The sequence below is a fragment of the Mobula birostris genome, chromosome 11 (genome assembly GCF_030028105.1).
Source record: "Mobula birostris isolate sMobBir1 chromosome 11, sMobBir1.hap1, whole genome shotgun sequence".
Taxonomy (NCBI): domain Eukaryota; kingdom Metazoa; phylum Chordata; class Chondrichthyes; order Myliobatiformes; family Myliobatidae; genus Mobula; species Mobula birostris.
This window is the reverse complement of record NC_092380.1, coordinates 72062656-72089516: the sequence shown is the minus strand read 5'-3', so window position 1 is coordinate 72089516 and position 26861 is coordinate 72062656. Positions and strand designations below refer to the sequence as shown.

The window sequence follows — 26861 nt, the reverse complement described above, 5'->3', positions numbered from 1 at the left end:
AACAAAGACCCTCCCCCGCTTAGCACTACATATTGATCTGTAGTCTGCATATACACTGTTGTCTATGCATGAGCATTGTTCACTCTCTCATTGTAATGTGAATACACCAGTTAAAGCCATCTCCCGTATGCGTGCTTTTATTAAATGGATATGTAATTGTGCACAGACTTAACAAGTTGTTGACAAGGATGAACCAGAATGTCAGAAAATATCACGAACTGCACCAACAGTTAAAAATGGAACAGCAAGAGTTAAGCAGCATAAGAAAGCAGTCAACGACATTAACAATGGCCACATAAGTAACAGTGAAAGACGTGTTGAATTTAACATGAAAATAACATGGCGATAGCTTCAGTCAGGATAGTTGACGGATTTGACAGTGCTAATGAAGGCTGAGAGTCATATATCGAGAAGGTTGAACTGTATTGTAACGCGGACAACGTGGAGGTGCAAAAGAAAGCCCTGCTCTTCTTAGCTTAATGGACCCAAGAATGTACAGTCTCTTATGCAATTTAGTAACCTCTGATAAGCCAGCAAGCAAGATGGGTGACGAAATTGTTACAATTTTACAAAATTACTTGAGCCCTAAACCACTGGTAATTGCTGAGAGATTTAGATTTCACAAAAGGAACCAGTCAGAAGATGAAAGCCTTTCTGAATACGTTGCACAACTGTGCAAACTTTCCCAGTACCGTGACTTTAGATGGACTTCCTGACGCATTAAGGTACAGGCTTGTATGTGGCATGCATAATTGAAGCACTCAAATGAGGCTACTGGCAGAAAGACTCCTAATCTTAGACCATGCATTGACCACTGTATTATCATTAGAGGCTGCAGCAAAGGATGCAGCAGAACTACAAAAAAGAACATTAGAATGTGAAATGCACAAAATATCCCTGAATGGTGCAAAAAGCCAAAAATGTTATCAATGAGGCAAATCCTCCCATGATGCAAATGACTGTCTGCAGAAAAGAAAATGTCTGCAACAAGTGTCACAGACAAGACACATAGAGTGTGCAAGGCAGACAAAAACAACAACCAAGTGAAAGTCTCAAACACAAAACTAAGCAAATGCATGAAGTTACCAAATGTAAAACAGAATCAGACAACATAGAGTCTAACAGAGGTGAACTGTCATGCTTAGAGCTGCAGAGAATTACTGAAGCAGATCACAATATAATATGGATCACCATAGATGCTTCTGGCGTAAAACTGAAAATGGAGCTGGATACAGGGCCAGCTTTGTCTAGAATTCCAGAGGCTGACTACAACAGACTGTTTTCTAAGATACCATTAGAGAAGACCCCAGTGATGCTAAAGACCTACACAAGTGAAAAAAGTGTCCACCAAAGGCAAACTTAATGTGAAGGCGATGTATGGAGGTCAAACACAGCAGTTAGTGCTTCCTGTATTGAAAAGAGGAGGGCTAGCACTTTTCAGACATGAATGGTTGAGAAAAACCCAACTGGACTGGCACTCAATCAGAGCTCTCAGTGTAGTATCAACAGGCAACGGCAGCCCAAATGGTAGTATTAACCAGGGACAGGCTTAATGCTAATGGGAAGGTGTTTGAGAAGAGGATTGGTAAACTCAAAAGCATAAAGGCCAGAGTAGAACTGGATGAAACAGCAACACCAAGATTCCATAAAGCGCATCCAGTGCCTAATGCACTATGTCCTAAAGTGGATGCCAAACTGCAGAACTTGGCGGCATCTTGAATTCTCTCCAAGTTTGGGTGGAGCAACTGGGCCACTGCCATTGTCCCGGTGATCAAGAAAGGGAAGGTTGGAGCCATTCGCATATGTGGGGATTTCAAGGTGAGCATCAACCCGGTGCTGTGCAGTATCCCCCGCCGTGAATAAAAGACATTTTTGCATCTTTGGCGGGTGGGGAGATGTTTTCAAAGACTGACCTGTCACCAGCCTATCTGCAAATAGAGAATGAGGAGTCGAGCAGCAAGTTCATCACAATCAACACTTACTGGGGACTGTTCCAGTATAATTGTCTCATCTTTGGCATTGCATCAGCTCCAGCAATTTGGCAGACAGCAATGGATCAAGTGCTCCAAAATATCCCAGAAACACAATGATATCATCGTGATTAGCAAAAATGATGAAGGGCACCTCCAGAACCTTGGTAAAATGCTTACCAGGCTGAGTGAGTATAGTCTGCACAAAAAGAGAGAAATGAGAGTTTTTCGAGAATGAAATCTCATATTGTGGACATATCACTGACAAGCATGGCTTGCAAAGTCACAAGAGAAGACTGAAGCAGTGCTACAGATGCCCAAACTGAAAAATGTGTCACAACTCAGGTTGTACTTGGGCCTTGTAGACTACTATCACTGGCTTCTCTCAAACATTACTACAGTGCATTGAACCCACTATTACAGACAGGAGCAAAGTGGGAATGGTCAGAAAGATATGAAAAAGCATTCAAAGGAAACAAAGAGACTAATAACATCCAATGAACTGTTCACCCATTATAACCCATCCCTGCCCATCAGACTGATGTGTGATTGTGAAAGATGAATCTGAACACTCAATTGTGTTTGCTTCAAGATCACTGACAGGTGCAGAATGCAACTACACATAGATCTACTGAGAGGTCTTTTGCCTATTATGAGGAATAAAAAGGTTCCACCACTATATCTACATGCAAAAGTTTATGCTAGTGACAGATCACCAGCCCCTTGTGTCCATCTCCAATTGCAGGAAGGGAATCCCAGTGATAACAGCTACCCAGTTACGTCGTTAAACACTATTCCAAGGTGCCCATAGACATAGAGTTCAAGGGTACCAAACAACACCACAACACTGATGGCTTGTCATGTCTTCCACTACTGGCAACTGAAGAAGAAACTTGTTCATACTGTGACCCAGTAGAAGTGTTTCACACCACATTGGCGGATCAATTGTCAGTAACAAATTCCAAAATACAAAAGGGAAACAAGGAGTGACCCCACCATGTCAAAATTCTATGACATCACCCTACAAGGGTGGCCGGCTCATGGTAACCCTATGTTTCCAGAGTTCTCAGCAAGATGAGACCAACTGTCTATATGTCAAAGGACGCTGATGTGTGCATCTCGTGTTGTGGTTCCCTCAAAACTGCACACCAGAGTGTCAGAAAACCTGCATGAAGGACACCTGGGTACAGTCAAGTTGAAGAGTCTTGCCCGGAGCTATGTGTGGTGGCCAGGAATTGATAGACTGATTGAATACATGGCCAAAAGCTATTCAGGATATAAGAAAGTTCAAAATGCACCCCCGCAGGCACCATCACACCTGTGAGAGTGGCTGCCATCACCATGGCAAAGAGTACATGTTGACTTTGCTGGGCCATTCATGGACTCCATGTTTCTGATTACTGTGGATGCTCATTCGAAGTGGCCAGAGGTTATACCAATGAAGTCAACCACCTCAGTGAAAACTGTCTCTGTTCTGAGGACTACTTTCACCAGAAACGGCTTACCAGAAAAAATTGTGAGAGACAATGTACTACAATACACGTCAGAAGAATTCCAGCTATTCATGAAGAAAAATGGCATCAGAGATTTCAAGTCAGCTTCTCACCACCCAGCAGTGAATGGGTTAGTTGAAAGGTTTATCCAAACCCTCAAGAAGTTCATGAAAGCAATGGACAAGAAGGACTTTTCTCTACAGCACAAAGTGGACAACTTCCTTTTTTTGTATCAGAACTTTGCTCATATATGACAAATCAAACACTTGCAATGCTGTTCATGAACAGGAATTTGAGATCTCGCATTAACCTTCTAAAACCAGATCTACACAGGGAAGCACAGGGTAAACAGTTCAACCAGTTGCCAAGTGAAGCAGCAAGGAGCTTCGAGATTTGACAGGAAGCCCTAGCACATGATTACCAAGACGACAAGTGGACACCCGGTAGGATAGCGACAAGAACTGGACCACTAATGTACACAGTGAATGTTGGAGATCAGACATGGAGGTGTCATGTGGACCAGATACTGGATGCTCAACCAAAGAACACCCCTGAGTTAATTACATCCAACAAGACAGACACATTACAGGCATCAGACTTACCTCCCAGAAATGATGTCACTGACAGCAAGGTGACAGCAGAAACCAAGAAAGTTGTCTTAGACAAGACACCTGTCAAACCTGAAGCCACTCCATGGGTCCAGAGGCGCGACAAGAATGTTATCGTTGCCAAAACACCTGCCAAACCTGATGCCACACAACAGGTCCAGAGGCATTATCCTGAAAGAAAAAGAGCACCACCCAAAAGACTGAATCTTTAGAACTGTGAAATTAGGTATGGACTGGTACTGTGAAAGTATGTTTATTGGAATATGGGTTTATGAAAGGGTAATTGAATGATTTGTTCATATACAGTTTTATGTCGCCTTAACCTAAAGAGGCAGGAAGTGTAATGTATGGATCTATTTCTTTTAGGGCAATGACCCCCCCCCCACCCCCCAGCACTATGTATTGATCTTTTGTCTGCGCTTGTGCTGTTTTCTACTCATGCACATTGTTCTATCTCTCTCTCACACACACATACTATCTCGTTGCAATGTGAATACACCAGTGAAAGCCATCTCCTGTGTGTGTGCTTTTATTTAATTGATACATAGATGTGCACAGACACGACAAGCACCAAAAGAAGAATTGGGACTTAAGACAGTCCAATAATTATCCTTTGGTCTTTGCATTTTGGCCACTATCTGCTCTGAGTGCTCTGGGTTAAATCTATTCGTCAATTTCACAAAGCATTGTCTATTTCACACAGATAGTCATCACTTTGTAAACTATGTGTTGGAATGTACAACAGTTAATTAATGTTACATAGGATCTTCAAAAATCTTCATCTGAATTATCAATAATAGGGTCATGATAAAAGCCCAAGAAAGGATATTTTAATAGCATTTTATTATTTGCTTTTTATTGTTTTCCATTTTCTGCTCAAATCTTTCCAGAGCACAGCTGTTAAAGCCTTGTCCACATGTAAAAACCTTCAAGTCTGTACCCCGGTATTTACTGTTGGCAGATTACCTCACTATGGAGAATTTTTTTTAAAAGACAGACCATCATCAAAATTAAAAGCATGGTGACTTCATATTTTACTAATATAGTAATTAATTATTGCACATGGTAGAAAATAAATAAGTTATATAGAACTAGCCTGTGGAAGATTTTTGAATTCCTGAAGGAATTCATAAAAAGGAACTGAACAAATATGTGATGTTACAAAAACAAACTCTAAATTCAAGTGTTTATGTAAAATAAATGTTAAAAGAGATTCCTCCCCCACCTTATATGAATGGCCCTGGTAATGAATCCAGCAGTTCTCACTTCCTGCTTGAATTAGCTCTTTGTGTCCCATTGGAGAATAAAATCTGCTGGATCACTCACTATAGACTAATTATGTTTCAATGAGTACATTATACACAGCATTTGGCACAATATATTGCAGAATGCTTTGGTGGGTACAGATTCGGTATGATCAATTCAAAATAAATTGTATTTTGAAATGTTCAAATCCACATAGAAAGATAAAAATCTGTCTCATCATCAGATACTTCAGAATTGAATGTATCTTGCAAGATAGAAAAACATTAATTAAGATCAAGTGTCCAGTATACTATTAGCTTGGTGGGTAAATATACTTCTATGGAATTTCCGTGAGGCTCATTATCCTAGTCTCCTGCTGTAACTTCAGTGATGGACCTAAGGAATCCCCTGAGAAACTACACAAATAACCAGCCTTTTTGCATATATCAGGATATCTAAAAGCCTCCTAACCAAGTCACAGCAGGAGAATCACTCCACTGAATTTTCAGGCCACTTCAGTGCACTGTAATTAATTTGACAATATATAAACTAACAGCATAGCATCTGACTATGTAGGATTATAACATGGTTGTAAAGTAAATATAACATGATCAAGAGATGAGGGAAAGTTTGGTGGCACTGCCTAGCAGAACATGGCAGTCTGAGCTTAGGCACAAAAAGTATCCACTGGTTAGGTATCCCAGGGAGTTTGGCACCCATAAAGCCAAATTCCAATATGAGTTGTTTCTGTTGGAAGAGACAGGGAATGAATTAAGAACTAATCACGACCAGCACACATAATTGGGAAGTGAGTTACCCCTAATCAAACCACAGAAAATTAGACATTTTTCATCACCCAGAATTCACATTGTGAATATAAGCCACACTATTTCTCAGAATCTGCATTCACTTCATGGACCCACATTATTTGCTCTGTTTCCTTCAGTTCTGTTATGTGACATTTAAACATCTGTCATGCAAACCTTGTGGCCTTGTGGAATGTCCTTATGCATTGAAAGTATTTTGAAGGGAAGATTTTTTTTAGCTCTAACTCTGGGAAATGCTGTACAGACAATCTTGTCATTGGCATGTTAAGCACAATTCCTAGTGTTTGCTCTTCCTGACCTCTGCACATGGGATCACAACAGATAAAGTCAAACACATCAACATCTGTTCTTGTTCATGCTGATTTTTGCAGTTTAAAAAATCTTAGCTATTCCTGAACCAGATTTCATTGCACATTGACACATTTAAGGTTTTTTAATACTGATTTTCAATTCATCAGTGTTCTCTAGATGATTATAATGCTCAGACAGGGTTCACTTCCCAAATCTAAAATCAAACTTGAACAGGTAAGGAGACTGAAATTTTACCAAGGGGAGACAAAGTGGCAATTACTGGATTGAAAGTGTAGTTGAAAATTAGCCTTTTACTTTAAAATGCTGAAGAGCAAATGACTGGCACAAAATGGACAAATGTTCCACTTAAAACATGACAAACGCTGCTGCCTATGGCCCTAAACACACACACACACACACACACACACACACACACACACACACCCCGGAAAAAATAAATAAAAAATAAACTTGCACCATCACTGCAAAGGGGCCAGTTCTACTACAGACCTCCCTAAACGTTAAGAACACTTCTACCTCTTCTCAACTTACAACAGATAGGATGAATGAGAATTAAATTTCCTGAGACATGTACAATTCTGACTAAAAGGTAACTAGAACCAAGAACTGATAATGGGTCTCAGCCTGAAACATTGACTGTTTATCCATTTCTATAAATGCTGCCTGGCCTGCACAGTTCCTCCAGCATTTTGTGTGTATTGCTTTGGACTTGCAAATTTCCTCGTGTTTGTGAAACAAGAACGATTTTCCTGTTTCCAATAAAATAATACATCTTGCATAACCAAAATGGGGAAGATATTGTTTGGGTACCTATTTTAATGCAAATATAATAAATCAGATACAAAATCTGTAAGAAACAGTAACAGAAAATCGTAGACGGGACCAACACATTCATATTTGATTTACTGAGTATGCCCACAAGGAAATGAATCTCAGGGTTGTATATGGTGACATATGATATGTACCTTGATAATAAAATTTACTTTGAATTTTGAACTTTGAAACAAGACCTGAAGGAAAATGATAAAGATAAAACATCAGATGAAATCCTTGCTGGATTTAGATATTTTCTCCTTCAACCTTCTGCCTCATCCCTCAGCCCTTCATATTCACAGTCATCCATATCTTCCATCACAATCGCAAACCTTATTACTATCTCTCTCAATCTCATTCAACTAAGAAAACAATTGTGGATAGAAATCAATACAAACATCACTGTATGTTATTTGGTCTTCACATACTTTGGTATACATTCATTCAGTTGTTTTACAAAGAGAATAATCCAAAAATCCAATTGACAAGCATGAATACCATTGGCTAAAAGTCAATTCCTTAGAATATATATTGAATTAAAAATCAATTGCATATGTGTATATGACTGCTGAGTAACAGGCCGATAACAGATACTAAGTATTTCAAGCTGATCTGAGTGTTCCTGTTTTGCCTTTTTAATCAGTTTTCTATCTATTATTTCAGTACATGACTTGCAGGATCATTCTTTACATCATCAACAGACCAGCAGTCTCTAAATAAGTTATTAGGTATAAAGTCTGTCATTTAAGCTTAAAGCTAATGCATCATTTGTGTTATATTAAGACTCCAAATAAGCCATTTTAATAAGATGCTCCTAAATTTAGAGTAAGTGCATATTAGATGCTAATTTTTTTTAAATATCCCAAATTACCATTGTGATATACTGTCACTACAAAGTCAACATTTAAACATTATTTAAATTGAATATCGTAACTAGTGTTCAAGTTCATAGTTTTTGTCTCTAAATTTTCAGAGTGGTGAGAGTGTCTGGGTGTCAGTAAATGTGTATGCAGTGTGTGAATCTGTCTAAGATTGAGTATATCTTTCAGTATATTAACATGGGGATGAAGAGATTCAATAATCAGTGGTCAATTCACTTACATTGGGCTGGAAATTGCTGGGAAATGTTGATATTTACTCCTGCACCAACAATTAGGAAGTTTGGGACTTCTATACAAAGATGCTAAGTCACAAACTTGGTAGTCAAGCTCTGCCAGAAATTACTTGAACATTTTCTGAAGTTGGATCCAACGATGGAGTACATCACAAACTTGCAGAATTTCTCACCAGTTCTGCCAGAGACACTGTGCTGAACCAACACTTTCTATTTTATTTAATATTTTTATTTTATTTAATGAGAGGGGATTCCATAATTAGAGGAGCAGAAAGCAGATGCTGTGGACATGGAAGAGACACCTGGATGGTTTGTTGCCTCCTAGGTGCCAGGGTCAGGGGTGTCTCCGATCAGCTCTATGGGAGGGAAAACAGCCAGAGGTCATGGTACATATTGGTACCAATGACATAGAAACATAAACATAGAAAATAGGTGCAGGAGTAGGCCATTCGGCCCTTCGAGCCTGCACCGCCATTCAGTATTATCATGGTTGATCATCCAACTCAGAACCTTGTACCTGCCTTCTCTCCATACCCCCTGATCCCTTTAGCCACAAGGGCCATATCTAACTCCATAGGTAGGAAAAGGGAAGAGGTCCTGAAGAGAGAATACAGGAAGTTAGGCAGAAAGCTGAAAAGCAGGACCTCTATTGTAGTAATCTCTGGATTGCTGCCTGTGTCATGTTCCAGTGAGGGTAAGAATAGGATGACATGGCAGATGAAGAATTTGTGCACGGGGGCAGGATTTCAGATTTCTGTATCACTGAGATCTTTTCTGGGAAGGTATGACCTGCACAAAAAAGATGGGTCACACCGAAACCAAGGGGACCAATATCCTTGCGGGCAGTTTGCTAGACCTGTTGGGGAGGGTTTAAACTAATTTGACAGGGGGATCGGAACAGGGCTGAGGATGGGACAGTTGGTATACAAGTCGATGCAATGTGTAGTGAGACTGTGGGGAAGGACAGGCAGATGATAGGGCAAAATTGCGGTCAGTGGGATGAGTTAAAATGGCCAAAATCAAAATGGTGCTGAATATAGGACTGAAGGTGTTATATTTGAATATACATAGTATACAGAGTAAGGCAGATGATATTGTAGTGCATTTAGAGATTGGCAGGTATGATGTTGTGGGCATCTCTGGGTTGTGGCTGTAAGAAGATCATAGTTGGGAGCTTAACATCCAAAGAAACACACTGTATCGAAATGACAGACAGATGGGCAGAGGGAGTGGGTGACTCTGTTGATAAAAATGAAATCAAATCCTTAGAAAGAGGTGACATAGGATCAGAAGGTATAGAATCCTTGTAGGTAGCGTTAAGAAACTGCAAGGCTATAACTCTGATGGGAGTTATATTCCATCAGCCATGATGAAATGGCAGAACAATAGGCCGAAAAGCCTAATTCTGCTCCAATGGATTATGGTCTTATGGTCTTATTGAGAGATACAGTGCAGAACAGGACCTTCCACCCCAATGAGCATCACTGCCCAGCAACCACCTATTTAACACTAGCCCAATCACAGGACAATTTACAATGACAAATTAGCCTACTAACGGTACATCTTGGGACCCTGGGAGAAAACCAGAGCACCCAGAGGAATCCCACATGCTTCACAGGGAGAACGTACAAACTCCTCACCTACGGCACAGGAATTGAACTCCAAACTCCAGAATGGCACAAGATTTAATAGCGTCATGCTAACTGCTGCACTGCCGTGGCACCCAACCTGGTTCAATCTCATGCAAGCACAGTAAGCTCATTCATTTGAATGGAAAGAACAACTGCAATGGAGCAAGGAAAGTATAAGGCTGAATGTAAAAATTATAAATAAGCTTGCTTTAATTTTTATAACTGTTTAGAAGTACTTAGAAGTGCTTTCGTATGATTTTTTTTGGTTCAACTTATCATAGATTTTAAGTGTTTCTGAAGTCATGGCTATACAAAATTATTCAAAGTTCTTGATAGGTTTGACGATTGGCAAAGCAGTGGCAGGGAATTGCTAGTTGTCAAAGTATGTTTTGGCTGGTTTAACAGCCCACTATGTTCTGACCCACCCATGTGATGGCATTATCTCATTTAAGGCCATGTCACCATCTAAGGGCTTGCCATGTTGGATCAGGGTCTTACTTGCCAGCAGATCCATGCTGAAGTTTCCGTAACGGACATGTCCATCATTTTTCCATTTGTCAATGGAGAGTGCTGGCATGTCAACTTCAGCTATAAGTTCTGGCCCCTTATGCTCTTTATTCCAAACATTGACTGGAGTAAAGATATAATAATGGCACATTTGGGCTACTATCTTAAATCACAGCATTCCACTGTTAACAGCCCTAACCTAGCAGATTTTTTAAAAGATTCTTTTTTAAATTGTTCTCCAACATGGTCAAAAACTCATTCGGTATCTGCATTCCTGATGTGATACTGAAGCATATAATCAAAGATTATCCTAGGATTGGTCCATGCTGTAGAGCAGTGGTTCCCAACCTGAGGTCCACAGACCCCTCGATTAATGGTAAGGATCCACTGGTAAAGGTCGGAAAGCCCTGCTTTAGAGTAAGTCTGGTAATTCTGCTAGAGGTTTTATATTCATTCCTTTTGGTTTGAAAGTTCTATATGAGGAAAAGAACAGAGATGAGGAAATATGAGATTGACTTCCAATTCTTGTGACCTTACTGAAGAGCATTAGTTGTATTGTTAGCATAGCGAGGAATCAGGCTTGCTTTCCTTCTATATCAATTAACCAGCTGTTCTCATAGTCCGGGCTCCTGGATGAAGACTAGTAGAATGGTAGCAGTGGCTGGCAAATGTCTACGGAAATCCCCCAGAACTTGCATCAAAGGAAGGAAGCACATCAGAAGGTTTTCTTTTCTTTGTTGATGAAGAAATTGGTTAATGAAGATATTATCTCAGTCTTCACACGTGCAAGATAGTTACAATAAGGTGGATAAAGTTAGGAAACATAAGCAATGTGGTAATCAGTAGCTGTGATGCAGCGCAGAGGGAGAGGAGGGTGAAAGGTGGAGTGTTCCGTATTATTTGCCAATGAAACTGTGTTTTAATTAAACAGAAATTGAGACAGTGGAAGACTTACATGGATCATGGGTTCTAACGAACAAGTCTATCTAAGGACCAGCTGCAAACTTTAAATCCATTGTGTAAAGTTACTTAAAGCTGAAATGTTCCATTTTAAAGACATTCTACTAACAGTGTATTTTGTGTATTTAAAAGATCTTCTTTTTCCTTCAAATAAAGATTTTATCATAATGTTTGAAAAGACTTGCATTGTCCCACATAACCATTTGAAGCCACACAATGCCAGGAATAGCCTGGGCCACTTCCAAATGTGACACGATCTCAATGATGTCACCCAAAGTACAAAGAAGTTAACTGGGCACAGTGTCCGCACTCAAGAAGAGAACACTGGTAATTTAGAAATCAAAAAGGCAGTGTTTGTTTAATAACAGTGATGGCCTTGTTTACGTTTTTAAAAGGAAGGAGCTATTTCCTTTTCAACTGTCTTTTAAAAGGAGCATGAATCCTACTGGTGAGCATCCCAGTAACTTAAACAGGACTGTGCGGAAGCAGATAGAACAACTGATATGACATCATGTTATCTGGAGCTTTTAAACCCAGTTCCTTTTTACTGAAAATATCCAGATTACCATTCCGCTAAAGATATGCTAAGAATCAATAATATTTATTGCACATTACTTAAGTGCAAAAATGCAGAGCTCTGGATGACTTAGATAATAATGCATGGCTGCTCGTATAACCCTATGCCACTGGTGGGACTTTTTTTTCAAGAATGGGCCAAAAGCACTTTGAAGTGTTTAATGAAGTCATACAGTTACTGAATTAAGTTTCTTTCTCAGTTTCCATGTAGTGTAGGTAAGATTTTGAGAATGGTAACAAGTAAATGCCAAATTGAAAAGTGTCCCCATCCATGTAACATGCTGCTAACTCCTGCATACTGCAAGCGATCAGTAAGAGCTTGAGGTTTTTGAAATCACCTCACAGGCCAAGATGGCATCGCGCTAAACAAATCACCTAGCAATGGAATGTGTCTTGTAAATTTTGTTAACATTTCAAATGTCAAGCTAGCTCAGTGCTTTCACCAGGGGAAGGAAAATCTATTTCATGTCTGCCTAGCAGGGCATTGAGAGGACTGATTAGGAAAAAACAGGAGAGTGACTTTTGATCGTGCGGCCTAACAAGCGACTCGCGCTCCTGCCTCTTCAGCTGAACAAGACGACATTACCTATTCAGACAAAAGTGACAGGCAGGCCACTACACCACTCTACTTCTCATCTCACACAATGGGAAAAACACTGGAAAGCTTCTGATCAAATGAATCGGTCTTTTCAAAAGAAGCAGGTTGTCTATATCAAAGCTGGACAGAGTGAACTGCACATTATTAAACAAGAGAGAAAAATGAAACTGAGTGATGTTAAATCAGCTTGAATTGCTCCAGGGAACTGCAGTCTGACAGTCGAGAAAGCTCAGGCAAAATCTTGCACGGGTCTTTTTATTGCTGCAATTCTTATTTTGATTTGTTGAAGAGAAAAGACTTGCATACATGACAGATGTTTCTTTACCTAGGGTAAGAGTAATTTCGTGAAGGAGGATGGTTGTGAAGGGCAGCGATGGCACTTGGGGCAGCAGGAGAGCAACCTGCTCCTTCTGACTCATTAAGAGGTGGCTTCAACATTTATATAAATTCTCAATATCTGCACCGTTCAACAGGACAGGATTTTTAAAAAGGGCCCTTCCAAAGGTTTTAGCCTTATTAATTTATGCACAAGGCTTAGTTAGGCATCAGTTATAAAAACCAAAAAATAAGCACGAAGAACTCAGATTAGGCAAGGACCATCTGACTGCTAAATAGATGTGCTTTTTGTTAGTATTATGTTCCAAAACGTCAGCCAATCTCTGCTCAAATTAGACACATTATATATGTTGTTTTGGCAAATGAAAGGAACACTACATTAACTTAGACTGTTTGGACTGATCCATTTATTCTTTTGTTTTATTATTGAAAGATATCCATTATTTAAATTCTTTATATATTAAGGTTGTCATAGCCGGAGAGGTTTAGGTTGGTAATGGGGATGAGCTCCCACTACCTAATAAAAGTGTTGCCAATGTCATGCCTCTCAGACAGCCTCTGACAACCAAGTCCAGCTCCTGCCTTCACTTATGGCTTAGCTACTAAGCCTGGTGGAACCATTTCTACTGACAGACGAAGGGGCAAAGGTGGGTTACTGGCTCCTTAAAAGCAGTCACTTTGGGCAGCAGGGGCTCCTCAAGCCGTGTTTGATAGACCATCTGGGAGAAGAAAAGTTCTGATCTGAAACTTTCACTACTTGCGGCTATATGAACTCACGAGGAAGGTTTCAGGAGTACACCCCAAGGGAAACTCGGGAGCTGAAGTCCCCAAGGCTGTCCTACGTTGCGTTCACCATTGACTGGCAGCTCCTGCAATGCAGCTGGTGCCAAACTCTATCCGTCTCTATCGTTCCTTTGGATTCATCAGCTGTGTGGAGAGTACTGCCCTGGCTTGCGTACTGATGCTTAGCGACTGATTCTATTCAGCTAGCATACAACATCCATGATAGACCCCAACCAACAGAGGTCTCAAAAAGATATTTCATATTATAATTTATGGTATATTTTATGCTTTGTACTGTACTGCTGCCACAAAACAACAAATTTCATGATATATGTCAGTAATTTAATCTTGATTCTGATTCTGATTATACTTTAGAGGTATTATAATTAAACCGGAAACACTATCAAAGTGCTAAATCATTGCTGACTATTTTCATTGCATTTCACAGTAGTTCACTGTATGACTGGTGATAGTTCTACAGATGAGATAAGTCATTCTAGAAATGCAAGTTTTTCCTCCTGTAAATACTGAAATTCAAACATAAATGAAACAAAGGTGCTTCAGCTGCTATTGAATTCAAAAGTCCTCTCTGAATCTTAGCTGTTTATGATCTGATATGCAATTTGCATCTTCATATTGGCTTCAATGACTTTGAAATGTATGCACTGTCAAAAACCACACAAGCTCTGTCATCAGCCATAAAAGTCTGAAAAGTAATATTTTATCAATGTGACAAAAACGTTATTTTTTAACAAATGGTCTGGGTAAAATGTCTGTTACATCAGATGATGCTTCACCTAGGAGATATTGAATGAAGCTGTGTTTTTCAAGCAAATAGCCTGGATGATTTACATATTGGAATTGAATAAATAACTTAATTTTTTGCATAGTTTAATGTACTTCAAAGATTTAAAGCTATCAAAGCTCTTTACAGCAAAGCGTAAAGATAAATTTAGGCAAAGGCCTATATTCCACAAATGCAGGACACTACCATGCCTTTAAAAATGTGAACAAAAGATCAATTAATTAAGTACTAGTAAGTGAATGACATAACTTTGAGTTTCTAAAAACTGTGGGCTGTAAATATTAATAAACAAAGAGAAATATTAGGATGGACAGGGAAATATTAGCATAGTGGTTAGTGCCATGATTTGCAGTGGCAGTTTTGATTCCTGCCACTGCTGCATGGAGCTTGTACATTCTCCCCACAACTGTCCGGTTTCCTCTGGGTGATCTGGTTTCCTCCTGGATTCTAAAAAGGCATACAGTTAAGAGTTAGTAAGTAGCGGGCATGCCATATTGGCAGCAGAAACACCAGCATAATCTGATTGATTTGACACAAACGATGTACAATATTTCACTGTATGTTTCAATAAAGCTAATCTTAAAAAAAAATCTTCAAAAATTCAAAGGAAACTTAGAATGAATAAGGAAATAAGCACAGAGGAAAAAGTCGATGGACACTAAAAGTGGGAAACATTGGAACAGGAGAGACCTTTTACAAGATATGGGAGTAGGATTTGTCTTGGATAGATCAATAATCTTCCTGCATTCTGCCAATGAGATCAATATCCTGCAAAAATAATACCAAACAACTATTTGTTTTCTAACTTATCCAATAGTATTTAACCCAAGCTACACACATAAATTTGCTACTTAAACAACACATTGTCTTAAATTCCCAGAATCTGAGCAATCTGGGAAGGTTGCATCTAAAGCCTATCCACTTTATCTATTTAATGCACAACCATCCTTTACCTACATTAGCACAACGACCCCTACAATAACTGTATCATTTCTGTAATATCAATATGTTTGTGTCCTTGTTTTTCACTAGTCGTCAAATTAAAATACATTTTGGAGAAATAAAGAAAATCATGTCTTACAATGAATAAATTACATTCATTTAAAAAGTATGTACTTCATGGGTTTTGTGACCAGAATACCAATAAAATAATGTATCAGAAGAGAAGACTAATGCACTTAAGAACTGTCAAAAGGAGTTTGTTACACTTTTCAAATTAAACATTATTTCTATTTCAAACAACGTAAAATTATGAAAGTTAAAGATGTAGAAAAATTATGGAAACTATTTTACGTGACAAAATTAAGATTCCATAATTTTTAATGGGTGCTTGTTTTTTTTATTGTTTTTATTATTCCCATACCAAACTGACACTGAATTTTTAAAAGGAACTTATATTGTTGAACATTCAGTCTGCCATCAATATATTTTGACTAAGTATGGTTTCAGGGTATTTTTCATTTTAAAACTTAATTTTATTTGTGTATTTTCGTTTATGTGTATAATATTAATAAATCGAGTGACTGTAGAATGCAATTGCATCATGCATTTATATGATGGGGGTAACATACTGTATTTTGGTCTGACTACTTTCAGACCAGCATTAGGTGCATTCCCTTGTTCAGAAAGTCCCGGTGCCCTGTTGATGTTATCATGGTTAGAGTTTTCCCAACAGATTCCAAGGTCCATTCCAAAATACACTGCAGTAGTACGAACTCAGAGAGAAGAATATGTTGCAATAAAACAAAGAATATTAGGGACACAAAGAAATTCAATATTGTTGAGGTGGGTGAGTCAGTAGCCACGTGTCAAATGAACATATTTTCAGTCACCGCAATTTGTTCCCAGCCACCATGTTGTTTTTACACAATGACTTTGAGCCATGTTCCAGAGACTTCATAGCCATTCACCAGACCACTAATGGCCACTAATTATATGCGCATCAGAAATGTGAATGTGCACAAGTAGCTCATCTACTGAGAAAACCACAATTAAGTTCATAGCAGCACAATGTGTAAACTGATTGTTTTATCATTTACTGTAATTATTCAGTCCTACATGCATTTGCCTATTATGAACACAGAATGACGACCGAAAAATAACGACTAAGATTAGCTAAAAGCAGCACAAGAGTCAGGATCATAACTGGAACTGCACTGATCCAGGTGGCTCAGTTTCACAAAAGGCAATAAATGTATCAATTAAGCCACCTTGGCACTGCAACAAGTAAATTTTCATTTGATATCCAAGTTTAATAGTTACAGATGGCAAATTAATGCAATGTGGTGACTTGGTCCTGCATATATCTGATGTTATTTTTAGAATTCAAAATTGTCTTACCTCAGTTATATATTATGTATGGACAAGGGCAAAAGTGTCAATTTTACAGTTCTAGAATCATTTCTCATTACATATAAATATCAATGTTCACTGAAATTAAGAACAGAAATAGCTTAATGAACAGAATGCACTTTTTGCTGGTCTAAAAGAAGTCAGACCAAAATACCGAGCAGGTCAGGCACCAACTGTGGTACGAGAAATAGATTTCATGTTTTGGGCCAATGACTGAATGGAGGAGTTAGAAATCAAAGATGGTTTAAGTTGCGGAGAAGGGTGAGATGATGAAAGGGAAGAGTGAATGACACAAGAGAATGTGATGTCAGCTGAGAGGGAGAGAGAGAGAGCTGTTATTCATAGTTGATAATTCTGCAGGAGATATAGCTGGAAGGAGATGAATGAGGATTGGAGAAAAAGAAACAAAGACAATGCTAGAAATGTGAGAAAGCAGTTGCTCAAATCTGGAATCAAAGAGATTGTTGAAATTATCCAGGCTGACCTATCAAAATAAGATCCCGCTAGAATTAAATTTTGGATTTGCCTAGAAATCTTTATCTTCTATTCATTGCTATAAATACTAAACCTTTCAGAATGGGTTGTCAGCCAGCTCTTAAGTTTGTTCCCAAATGTCCATTCTTTACGTGTGAAGGTGCCCAAATGAAAAGTACTGACAGCATACTTGACTAAGGCTATCACTGTTATACTGAGTCCTGTCTTCACCACATATATACATCCACACTTTCCAACAACACTTAGTAATCAGGAGCTGGATCTCCAAATGATGTTATTTCTTACCCAAGCTCAGGGGGATAGCCGACTAAGTACACCACTATTGCTGTGTGATTATTAAAAACACAAGGAAATCTGCAGATGCTGGAAATCCAAAGCAACACACACAAAGTGCTGGAGGAACTCAGCAGGTCAGGCAGCATCTATGGAAATGAATAACTGATTATTAAAGCTGGGATTTCCTGGTATGATTCAATTGCAGCTTCTCAAAGAGCCACTCTGATCAGTTAGTTATGAGAAGTTGTAAGTTATAATAAGAGTTACAATAAAAATTAAATTGTAATCTTCTTATAACTGAATGAAGAATGAATTGGACTTTGGTTGTCCTCTTTAATATTCAGAACAAATTAAGTTTAAAAACCTTATTTTTCCCATGCCTTGAAATGCAATTTCATTAAACGAATGACAAAGGCAAACAAGCAGTGAACGTCTGTGGTATATGACTCCATTGCACATGAACCTGAGCACTGCTGGCTGGTTACGTTGGTCGTGTTCACGAGTGCTATAGCAGTCATATTCCACAGCTGGCAAGCATCTGTTCTATTTATACCATGAGGCTTTTTTTTCACTGTGGGTTCAGAGACTCATCTATGTTGTTCAATTTTTCAGCCGCAGCTTTATGGGTTAGAACCAGGGCCTAATAAAGATGCATATTTCAAAGTGCTTTTTTTAAAAAGGGGCATGTCACAGCTAAAAGGGATTACATTTAATACAGTACTTGTCAAGCTTAGAAATACATATGAATTATGTAAATTGAAATAAAGTAGTCACATTGATTTTGTTTTCAGAAAATTTTTAGTTGGGAATGAATCTACATTTAATTTGAGAACACTTCAGGTAACAATTCACAGACTATGTCACAATATTCTTTACAGTATTTATTTTTATCATTGCTTCATTTGTGTAAACTATTTTAGAATTAGAATCAAGTTTATTATCACTGTCTTATATAATAAATTTGGTGTTTTGCAGTAGCAATACAGTGCAAAGACATACAATTACTATAAATTTTAAAATAAAAAGTGGGTTGATGAAACATTCAGAGATCTGGTGGTGGAGGGGAAGAAGCTGTTTCTGAATTGTAGAGTCTTCAGTCTACTGTACCTTGTCCATGATGGTAGTATTATGACAAGGGTATGTCCTGCATGGTGAAAGTTCTTAATGATGGATGCCACCTTCTCCAGGAACTACCCATTGAAGATGTCCTCAACGGAGGGGAGGGTTGTGCCTGTGATGGAGCTGGATGAGCTCTTGCAATCTTGTACATTGGAGGCTCCATACTAGGTTGTGATGCAATCAGTCATAAAGCTCTCTGTACACCTACAGAAATTTGCAAGTGTCTTTGGTGATACACCAAATTTCCGTGAACTTCGAACAAAGCAGAGTTCCTTTATCCTGATTACATCAATGCTTTGAGCCCAGGAGAAGTCTCCCCCAAAAGAAACATGAAGCTGCTCATCCTTTCCATCACTGACCCCCTCAATGAGGACTGGTGTGCATTCTACCAACTTCACCTTCTTAAAGTCCACAATCAGTTCCTTTGTCTTGCTGCTGTTCAGTATTGAGGCTATTGTTGTGGTATCACTCAATCAGCCAATCTATCTCACTCCAGTACACCTCTTTACCGCTAATTACACCGCATCAAATATGTTTCATATTTCAATTACAAAAAGGTTCTTTTTTGAACATCACATTTGCAAGATCCTACATTCGTTAACAGTAATCAGATATTAAAATATTAAAAAGAAATTTGTAGACAAGGATAAAAAATATCGTTTAATTTTAGAGCTAAGATTGCTGTCAAAGCAATTATGTAATTAACAACCTAAATGTATTGCCAATGCATCAAATAGCAGTAAAATCCAATCCAAATCCTTCAGAATTTTCTTATTAAAATAAAACTAAATTCACGCTACATTTAAATCTCCAGCTATGATAAAATAAGATATGATTAAATCATACCCCCTTCTTGAAGTGCGATCATATCTGCTTCCTGACAAAAATTGGTACAGTTTCCTTTACAGGATGCCTTTAATGATGAGGGCCAAGTAAACCACAACATGATTGCAAAGAGTTAATACTCAATGTTTCATCAGTACTTTTCATATGTCACATTGGGACATCCCATTATTCTTCATATAATTTGGTCATCACTCCCTTTGATTCCAGTGGAAATAGTGTATTTGATTGATCAGATCTAAATTTTTCTTTAAGTGACAGAGTTAAGATAAATAAATATGCCATTATCAATAATTAAAAATGCTAGCAAACTGAAATCTAATGATAGGCAAAGATGAAAATGATTACAATAGAAAAAGAACGATTGGAGTGTGTAGCAAAATCAACATCAGTAAATAGGGGCTATGGAACAAAAATCAACTAGGACATCCTCCAGTTTGTTGGAAAATCTACTGAACAATACACAGTAACAATAATTAGAATGTTAAAACCTATTATCCCCTTTATACTTGATTGATCATCAGTAGATCCAACAATTATGCAAACGCATCCACTTCCCTGGCATTTCTTGACAATCAGAACAGTTTTTTTTAGTTTATCCAAAATGTAAATGTTTTAAATTAAGCCTAGTTAAAATGCAAACAGTTTGCAAAAATAACAACATATGGATTTAAAGACAGCATCTGAACTGCATATAACATCAGCCAGAGAATTTAGAATCATCAGTTTCTATGCCAATGCGACTGGCAATTCCTGCGGGCTTGAGCAAGCTACAGAACTGCATATGGTGAGGTATGAGGACAGCTGATCTACTGTAACTCAGGGCACTATCTGAATCAAGGCTGTTTCTTTAACCCCTGTAGTATTATGGCAAGTTGACTTCTACAGCAAAATTATCTGGAAAACATATTTTAATCCAGATTATTTTAAATGTAAAATCCTCCTTTAATAATCAATAGCAAGGCACATTAATTAATGCAATGGAAAACACTTGAGTGGTAGTTAAATTTTTCCCAATATTGAAAGCAATTTTCTTGCTGTTTTATAGTGCTTTGTTGGATTCTCCTCTGCCTTTCTAGCAATAAGCTACTGCCCCAGGGCACTAATGTCTTTATTTTAAGTATGCCATATATACTAAAAGGTCCCAAATTGTGCACAACTGTACATTGTAGCATTGTAAGTGTGGAGATTCAATTCATTAAGTTGGCTAAGAGTAGTCAAGCCTGGATGTCTATGTGGATGCCATAATTGGCCATGCTAACTGAGGAAGAGAGGTTGTATTGTGCTAATTGAATGGAAATGAATTTTAAATATCTGTATCACAATCAGGGCATGGTGTCATTTGTTAGAATAACCATCAATGAAAAACTACTGGCTGACTGATATCCAATAGTAGTATGCACAAAGTTAAAAATGATTACACTGGAGGGCAAAGGATTGGAATCCAAGAGTTCTTTAATTTCAGCTGTGACATTCACATTTTGTATTTAATCTCTGAATTTCGGCCACTCTTTCTCTATTGCAGGTTTTTTTTATGTTTCTCAGTAGTTACGTAATGTTGTTCCCCTAACTTCTTAAACACAAAATACTCTGCAGATGCTGGGGTTAAAGCAACACTCACAACACGCTGGAGGAACTCAGCAGGCCGGGCAGCATCCGTGGAAAGAGTTCCTCCAGCGTGTTGTGAGTGTTCCCCTAGCCTCCAGTTCATCCACCCTACATTTTAAATAAGTTCAAAATTCAAAGTAAAGTTATTAACAAAGTACATATGTGTAACTATATAAAATCCTGAGATTCATTTTCTTGCTGGCATACTCAAAAATCCATAACAGAATAATGACCATAATAGAATCAGTGAAAGACCGGACCAAGCTGGGCATTCAACCAGTCCGTAAAAGATAACAAACTGTTCAAATACAAAATGAAAGAAACGAGATGAAGTATCCTTGAAAGTGAGAAGTGAGTCCATAGGCTCTGGGAACATTTCACTGGGGGGGAGGGGCAAGTGAGCATGAGTGAAGTTTACCCTTCAGTTCAAGAGCCTGTTTGTTGAAAGGTGATAACTGATTCTGAACCTGGTGGTGTGAGTCCTGGGACTCCTGTACCTTCTTCCTGATGGCAGCAGCAAGAAGAAAGAGCATGACCTGGGTGGTGTTTCCGTACCAGGCTGTGATGCAGCCAGTCAATATACTCTCTACTACACATCTATAAATGTTTGTCAAAGTTTTAGATGTCATGCCAAATCTTCACAAACTTCCAAGGAAGTAAGTGCTTTCTTCGTAGTTGCACTTAACGTGCTTGGCCCAGGACAGGTCCTCTGAAGTGTTAACAGTGAGTAATTTAAAGTCTCTGACCCCCTCCATCTCTGTTTCTCTGATGAGAACTGGCTTATGGACCTCCGGTTTTCTCCTCCAGAAGTAAGTAATGAGCTCCTTGGTCTTACTGACATCGAATAAGGGGTTTGTTTTTATGGCACCACTCAGCCAGATTTTCAATCTCCCTCCTTTATGCTGATTCATCACCACCTTTGATTCGGCCTATGACAGTGGCGTCAGCAGCAAACTTGAACGTGGCATCGGAGCTGTGCTTAGCCTCACCGTCATAAGTGTAAATCTAGAAGAGCAGGGGCTAAGCACGCAGCCTTGTCAATAAAATTTACAAACACTATGACCAATTTGAGCACTTTGCACTGAAATAGAATCCTTTTTTGCATGCACTAATTGTGTTTTCTCATAAAAATCATGTATAATTTATGTTTGATTTTTTTATCTTGTGAATGTTGCTTATGTGCTTGTGATGCTCCTGCAAGTTTTCCATTGAGCCTACGTATACTTGTGCATAAGACAATATGCTCCACTTTGACTATGAATATGAATTTTATACAGGTATTTGACACTTGCATTGAGTCCTCCTCTAAACTCAGGGGCAGATCTTCTGCTTAAAATTCAGCAGGTGTGTTGGATTTGATGGTCTTTAAGCACTTAACTGAGCAGAAGCTCAGGACTGTTATGTGCCGGCAGAAGTGCAGTCTTCTGCTCCAGCAAGCATTTGGCTCTGGATGCCAGCACTCCACCAAGAGTCCAAGGGGAGAGCAGAAACTTACTCTGATTTTCCAACACTCAGGCAGGAAAATGTGCCTGCTAAACCTGCTAATCTGGTGCATGTACAGCCGTCTATTGAAATGATCATGAAATGCCTACCGGGAGCACCTTTTCATTTCAATTAATTGTAGTGTAAATGTATGTAATTGTTTTAAACGTGCATGAGTACACTTTAGTGATTCAATATGTTAGAAAATATCTGGTTTTAATCATTTTATTGTGTTTTTAATACTCTCTGAGTGACAAATCTTGAGTTTAGTGACAGCTCTGACAGCCAGTGATTGAGGGCAGTACCTTGCCAGCTGTCAATGCCTTTGTGGGAACAAAGTCTATTAGTTGTCCCCACAGAGACCCTCCACTAGTATTGAACTGGGCTGTGGCCTCCCAGAAGAAGACAGCACACCATCTCAAATAAGCAGCGCAGTGGCTTCCAATTGATTCATGATGAAGTCCTTTATTTCTTAGATTTCAGTGCAATTCCTGACTGCATTTCCTTACAATCTGTCTTTGCTTACATTTCTTAACCATAATATTGGTGGTTCTCTGTGGCACACTTCCTGATTTCCACCTGTATTTCTTAACTTTGCATTAAAAGCATTAACCAGGCTAGTTTGCAGAGCAACATTGTGCTTACCCTGTGACCAGCACCATCTGATGACTTCCTATGGCTGTTAACTGATAATCCTCACATGTAAGCATCAAACCCGGTCAAAGGGATGTCAATGATTTAAATGTGCATCATTTCTGATCAAGGGTTTTCAACCTGAAATATTTACTCTGTTTCTCTTTCCACAGATGCTGCCTGACCTGCTGACTGTTTCCAGCATTTCCCACTTTTATTACTTTAGTGTGAAGTATAACCACTGAAGTCTGTGGAACAAAAGTATTCCAAATAGCAGATGATTTCCCTCCACGCCTCTCTGACGTAGTGGGGAACTGCGTACGAGGCAAGTTACAGCAGTGGTTTGCCATTGCCTTCTGCCGGGTGAGCTTCCAAAGAGACACCAGCTCGTAACCCAGCACAGATGGAAAGCATGCAGGGGAGCCAGCTGGATTCGAACCCGGGACCTTTCGTCCCGAAGTCCGACACTGGTGCCACTACACCATCAGCGGGTCATTCCAAATAAACAGAGAATAAATACTGTCCTAAATGTGGAATAAGAACATTTTAATGTTTTCCTATAAAATATTGGAGCTTTAAACTTAAACCGTTTTTTATAATCAGAAGTTCCAGCTGTATTCACCTCATAAGTAATACATATGTATAGAAAATACTACACACAGTTCTTACTTACAGGACCTTCCTTCCCTTTTTGCGAATAGCACTTTATTGCTACGGAGACAATTCAAACTAATGGAGTTCTCTGGAGCCATTTTCATTCATTACAGTGGTCATAAGCACTTAAGACTCTTTCAGACTCACTAAGGATCCCAGTTACCAAAACAGCAGAGATTGTGAGCAACAACGTCCATTTACACAAGCTGAATTCAGCTGATCCAGCTTTCTATTCAAGACAACTAAACTGATGCATCAAGATTTATCTTTTAAGATTTTCTTTTCTTTAAAATGAAAATGGACATAAAATGTTCTTAGCGTAACACATGATCAAATTACCAGCTACAATGACAAGGACAGAGCAGGAACTGTTTGCAGCACTGTACCAAATGCTGTTAGACAGCAAGTGGGCCGAGGAGGGGAAAAAATGATCAGCCATGATAGAGTGGCAAAGCACACTCAATGGGCTAAATGGCCTAATTAAGGTGCTATAGTGCCAAAATACAGTACAGGTGCTATTTCCTTTTTTATTGACATTTTTGGCAAGGGAGAAGGAAGAGTCCAAAAAAAATATGCTCCTAAAACAAATCTAACTAGCAAATTCATCCAATGGATAACTGGGAAATGCCACTACCCAGTGACCGATTGAACTGTCCACAGAGAAAGGAAATCCTGGGTTCAACTCTTCAACAGGGTGAAAGAATTGGATCTCAGGATAACAGTGTCAGCACAACAGTTGTCCTTGGGCCCCTGATGCATGAAGGAGAAATCAGCCAGCTTCTCCCATTCCTGGTTAATATGTGACTATTCAGAGGAGGTGATAAAAAAGACTGACGTATTTCCTAAGCTGGTATAATTTGAATAACTGGGATTCTGACACCACTTTGTCAAGTTCCTCCATGGAGCTTCTCCCTCCTATTTTCGGAGTTTCCTTCAGTGCAATAAGACTTCTAATTCTGGCTTCTCAAACATCTCTCTTTTTCCCTTTCCCCACTAATGATGGCTGTGCATTTCACTGTCCAGAAATCATGTTGTGATTTACTGCTGAAGCTTTACTCTCCTCCCACTCTTCCTTTAAACCCCTTCTTAAGAACCAATTTCTTGGCCAAGTTTTGATGACTCCTCCATCATTTGGCTCAATATGCTTTTTATTTTCCTTATGTCTTTGTGGATCATGCAAAGACATTTTTAAGGGTAATGTACAAATTGCTATTGTGTTGTGATTATTTGCAGAGGCAGCTACTGAGACGCTGGCAGCGATACCTCTTGACAATATGATGCATATTTTCTGGCAATAAAATATGTTTACTGGTGTGAAAATCCTCTTCTGTGAGGCAACCAATTAGTCAAGGTGCATGGGATCAATATATAACATGTTGCAGCCAAAAAGACTGCATGCTAGCAAAAGAAACAGTGCTTTTCTCCAACATGATGCAGCATTCTTCAGAGAATAATATATATTGAACTATTTTACAATAAAGCCTCTGTAAAGTAAGTCAAGCACTTTAATAGTTTCTGATTTGTCGTGCAGCTTAGAGGTTTTTCTGAAAGGACAAATTCTTCAGAGAGAGCTGCCATCATCTGTTTATGGTAGTTAATAAATACGAACTGGTGGAGACAGTAACAATGGTAAATATTAATGCACAATCAAAATTTGTCATGCCAATGGGTATATCCATTCAAACCTACAGGCTCCCACACAGTAACTTTCTGATTTTGTCAGTGGCATAAGATACGAAAGGCAAGGAAACAGAGATGCAAATCCCTTTAACGTACTCACTCAAGAGCTACATTAGCAGATTATCAAAGACCTTGAAGTATATTTTCTTACCCACTTTCTGAAGTTAAAACTGCAGCAAGTAATAAGGAATTAGAAATTAATAACGAAGTGAACATAAACAGGAAATCATAAACATGAGATATTCTGCAGATGCTAGAAGTCTAGAGCAACACACACAATGCTGAGGAACTGAGCAAGTCAGCTGGCATCTATGAAGGGGAATAAACAGTCCAAGTTTCAGGACAAAACCCTTCATCAGGACTGTAAATGAAAGGGGCCAAAGCCATAATAAGAAGGTAAGGGGAGGAGAAAGAAGACAAGCTGACAGATTTTAGGTGAGAACAAATGAGGGGGAACATGGGTGGGTAGAGGAAGTGAGATAAAGTAAGAAGCTGGGAGGGGATAGGTGGAAGACGTAAAGGGCTGAAGAAGAACAGTGGACCATGGAAGAAAGGGAAGGAGGAGTGGAACTAGAGGGAGGTAATGGGCAGGTATGGAAAAGAGGAGTGCGAATGTAACAAGAATGAGGAATAGAAAAAGAAAGAAGGAGGGAGAGGGAGAATTTACTCAAAGTTAGAGACATTAATATTCAGGTTGGAGGCTGCAGAGATGGAATATGAGGGGTTGTTCCTCCATTATGAATTTGGCCTCATCATGGCAGTCAAGAAGACATGTCAGAATGGGAAGTCATATTGAAATTGGTAGTCAGCGCGGGAGATCCTGCTTTTTTGCAGCAGACAGATCAACAGTGCTCAACAAAGCAGTTTCCAATTCTGACAATGAATTTGAACTTGATATATTATTGCTAAGATTCCTTTCCAATATCTTCTTATAATGCTTGACCTGAACTCAATGACAATGCCTGATCACTCTTATAGGAGAAGCTAGTCTTGGGCAGCCTACCAATATCTTGCCTCTGTCTAGATTGCGATGACAGTCCTTTCTGGTATGCCAGTCTAATGCATAAACTCGGGTGTAAACTCGGGTGTTACTCATCAGAATGGGTATGAACCTATACAGAATGTTTGATACAGTGAATAC

The 26861-nt window shown here is 38.9% G+C and overlaps 1 protein-coding gene across 22 annotated transcripts in view; it reads right to left on the bottom strand.

Moving 5' to 3' along the window:
• sox6 (SRY-box transcription factor 6) overlaps positions 1-26861 on the bottom strand; it is a 618625-nt gene that overhangs the window by 314866 nt on the left and 276898 nt on the right. The gene's annotated exons all lie outside the window — the stretch shown is intronic.